Consider the following 4,667-nt stretch of genomic DNA (forward strand, 5'->3'; position numbering starts at 1 on the left):
ATGTTTCGCTAATAGCTTCGCCCAAGGACTTTGTGATTTTTTGTTCGCATTTTTCCTAAATAGTCCCACTCAAGACTATTCCAAATCACACCTTAGCTTGTCGCTCAGTGCCATACAGCCAGAGTTTTAATTCATGAAAGGTACATCACCTTGGTACACCACGTGGTCGGTCCAAACCATCAACCAACCATATGACCGACTTCGAGTCGAGCTAGCGGCTAGGCTCAATATAATGAAATGCGTGTCTTGATGCGGGCTACTGACGGTCTGAACAATGTAGCTCGCTAGCTCGTCTCTAAACTTGTGTTTTGGTCGAATATTGGGTGTTCATGTACCACTTCGGGTAACATGGACTTTGGTGCAACTTTACCACTTGTGCACTTAATAACTTCCCGGTCATTCAAGTCTTTGCCTTCATACTTTCAGGGTAGTTAGGTCTCGTCGAGACCTTTCCATACATATGCCAAACTCATCGATCGGACATCTATAGCCCGAGTTATTCGCGGTACACCGTACCTTACCCTGTTTTTTCCTCAATTGGGTACAAACCTTGGAACACCCATATCGCCCCTTTAGAGACTAGCTGGCACGTTGGCCTCATATAATGATAAGTGCACCTCAACTAGGGCTACTGACGGTCAGAACATTTCAACTCGCTAGCTCGGGCCCACACTTGTGTTTTTCTCGAATATATGGTTCAAGTGTGCCACTTTGGGCACTTATGGACATTTTGTCCCCACACAACTTTCTTGCCTTGGTAGATAGGGTCTTGTGTTCTCGGGCAAAAAGATGCACCAAGATATGGTCTAACTTTCGTTCTTTTACCGCAAAGCGCTATCTCCAACACCCGAGGAGATAGAAAGTGATTATGTTCGGTACATCGGTCTTCCATGGCCTACTATGGTAAGCCCCTGCAGGTATGCAACCGAAGGTGCTTGGTACATATATTTGGTGCAATATCGGTGCAAAGTAGGTGTTTCCTTGATCGGGCTATAACTTTCTTGGTTGATGTTGGATTGCTTTGCGGTCTTCGGGGGATAGTTAGGGAACATGTTGGCCAACATTTCCTTATTCCTCAGCCTGGCCGTACCTCTTACCGTCTAGGCGGTATACATGCTCTAAGTTGGAACTTGTGTTCCTTTGGGTAACTTCTCTGACTTTGACGCTTAATAACTTTCGTTCATATGCAGTCTAAGCTCTGCAACTCTCAGGAAAGCTAGTACTACTCATTTCCTTTCCATATCAGTCTTTGGCTTGTCGATCCGATGTCTACAGCCTTACTTATTCACGTTCCCTGTGAAGGTAGGTTTTTGCCCATTTTCCAGTTCATGTGGTAACATTCCCAGACTTTGCCGGCTTTCTCTTCATGTGGTAACTTGCTTGCTCATGTGGTAACTTGGAAGTGTATTTCTGACAGACCCAATCTGGGACTTAGCCGATTTTTCTCTTCATATCATATGGATCCATCACTAGGCCATCTTGCTTGCTTGTGTGGTAACTTGATAGTGTATGTCTGACAGACCCAATCTGGGACTTAGCCGATTTTTCTCTTCATATCATATGGATCCATCACTAGGCCATCTTGCTTGCTTGTGTGGTAACTTGGAAGTGTATTTCTGACAGACCCAATCTGGGACTTAGCCGATTTTTCTCTTCATATTATATGGATCCTGGACTTAGCCGATTTTTCTCTTCATATCATATGGATCCATCACTAGGCCATCTTGCTTGCTTGTGTGGTAACTTGGAAGTGTATTTCTGACAGACCCAATCTGGGACTTAGCCGATTTTTCTCTTCATATCATATGGATCCATCACTAGGCCATCTTGCTTGCTTGTGTGGTAACTTGGAAGTGTATTTCTGACAGACCCAATCTGGGACTTAGCCGATTTTTCTCTTCATATTATATGGATCCTGGACTTAGCCGATTTTTCTCTTCATATCATATGGATCCATCACTAGGCCATCTTGCTTGCTTGTGTGGTAACTTGGAAGTGTATTTCTGACAGACCCAATCTGGGACTTAGCCGATTTTTCTCTTCATATTATATGGATCCTGGACTTAGCCGATTTTTCTCTTCATATCATATGGATCCATCATTAGGCCATCTTGCTTGCTTGTGTGGTAACTTGATAGTGTATTTCCGACAGACCCAATCTCGGACTTAGCCGATTTTTCTCTTCATATTATATGGTTCCATCACTAGGCCATCTTGCTTGCTTGTGTGGTATCTTGAAAGTGTATGTCTGACAGACCCAATCTCGGACTTAGCCGATTTTTCTCTTCATATAATATGGATCCTGGACTTAGCCTGTTATTAGGTTATTATATATGGATCCTGGACTTAGCCGATTATTAGGTTATTATATATGGATCCTGGACTTAGCCGATTTTTCTCTTCATATAATATGGATCCGGGACTTAGCCGATTATTAGGTTATTATATATGGATCCTGGACTTAGCCGATATTTCTCTTCATATAATATGGATCCGGGACTTAGCCAATTTTTCTCTTCATATAATATGGATCCGGGACTTAGCCGATTTTTCTCTTCATATTCTCTTCATGTGGTAACGTATGCCAATCGCTCACAAGTCATGGGATAAGGGTACTTGTGTTCTTCCATCTTCTAAGTCCCGCACGGGGACATCGTGATCGCCCCAAGTCCGGAATAGCGCCAAGTCAAGCCCCACGGTGGCCGTGCAGGACCTGTTAGCGGCGGCCCCACTGACAGCACTAATCCGGACTTAGAAATTATATCTTTCTAATCGAACACCACACACGCAACACCACCATACCACCATCTCCTTGCAAGTACCTAAGTACCCGCAACTCCATGGTGAAGGCAATGTCACTCCATCACCAACCTCTTTGCATTGCAAGCACTTGCGTACCTACAACACTCCGAAGAAGGCAACGGCGCGCGATGCTCGACTCCACACACCTCACCACACCACACCACCGATGGCCAGCCAGCCAGCCAGCCCAGCTAAGGGCTAACCCACCAACCAACCACCAATGGCCTAGGCCAGCCGGATCCCACCTTCAAGTCCAAGCACAGCCAAGTGCAAGTACCGCCAAGTGTTCACCAACCAACCATCACACCAGGTCAGCCGGCCAGTACCCACCTTCAAGTGCCATTACCCTCGGGTGCAAGCCCAATCAAGTGTTAACCAACCAACCCGGCCAAGGCAGCCAACAGGCCGGCACCCTACAGCACCGACCCGCCATCACCACCTCAACCGTTGACCATGCAAGTGGCCTCGGACAACAGGTGACACCCGAAGTACATCCGAAGAACGTATATCAAGTGTTTGCTCACCAAGTCCTCAACCAACCCCAAGTACCCGGAGGTACCCAGAGTGTTGGATCCGCCAACCCGTCCCGGCACTCCAAGTCCTTGCGAACCCAAAGTGTTTGCCCGGTAGGGCCATTGTATCACAACGCTTGCGACCATGCAAGTGGCCTCGAACAAGGTGACAGGGGTATCTTCACCAAGTTCTCAACCAACCCCAAGTACCCGGAGGTACCCAGAGTGTTGGGTCCGCCAACCACTACCAGCACTCCAAGTCCTCGCGAACATAAAGTGTTTGCCCGGTAGGGCCATTAGACCACAACGCTTGCTAACCATGCAAGTGGTCTCGGACAACAGGTGACACCCGAAGTACATCCGGAGAGTGTACAACAAGTGTTTGTTCACCAAGTCCTCAACCAACCCCAAGTACCCGGAGGTACCCAGAGTGTTGGGTCCGCCAACCACTACCAGCACTCTAAGTCCTCGCGAACCCAAAGTGTTTGCCCGGTAGGGCCATTAGACCACAACGCTTGCTAACCATGCAAGTGGTCTCGGACAACAGGCGATACCCGAAGTACATCCGAAGAGTGTATATCAAGTGTTTGTTCACCAAGTCCTCAACCAACCCCAAGTACCCGGAGGTACCCAGAGTGTTGGATCCGCAAACCCGTCCCGGCACTCCAAGTCCTTGCGAACCCAAAGTGTTTGCCCGGTAGGGCCATTGTATCACAACGCTTGCTACCATGCAAGTGGCCTCGGACAACAGGTGACACCCGAAGTACATCCGGAGAGTGTACAACAAGTGTTTGTTCACCAAGTCCTCAACCAACCCCAAGTACCCGGAGGTACCCAGAGTGTTGGATCCGCCAACCCGTCCCGGCACTCCAAGTCCTTGCGAACCCAAAGTGTTTGCCCGGTAGGGCCATTGAATCACAACGCTTGCGACCATGCAAGTGGCCTCGGACAACAGGTGACACCCGAAGTACATCCGAAGAGTGTATATCAAGTGTGTGTTCACCAAGTCCTCAACCAACCCCAAGTACCCGGAGGTACCCAGAGTGTTGGATCCGCCAACCCGTCCCGGCACTCTAAGTCCTTGCGAACCCAAAGTGTTTGCCCGGTTGGGCCATTAGATCACAACGCTTGCTAACCATGCAAGTGGTCTGGAGTATAGGTGATACTGACATACCACCGAGATGGTACATCTAGTATTGGGTCACCAAAACCAAACCAACCCCAAGTATCAACCCGGCATACTCAGAGTGATGGATCCGCCAACCCGTCCCGGCACTCCAAGTCCTTGACGAACCGAAAGTGTTTGCCCGGTAAGGCCATTAGATCACAACGCTTGCTACCCCACGGCGAGCT

Source organism: Anopheles coustani, assembly GCF_943734705.1.
Source record: "Anopheles coustani chromosome X unlocalized genomic scaffold, idAnoCousDA_361_x.2 X_unloc_21, whole genome shotgun sequence".
NCBI lineage: Eukaryota > Metazoa > Arthropoda > Insecta > Diptera > Culicidae > Anopheles > Anopheles coustani.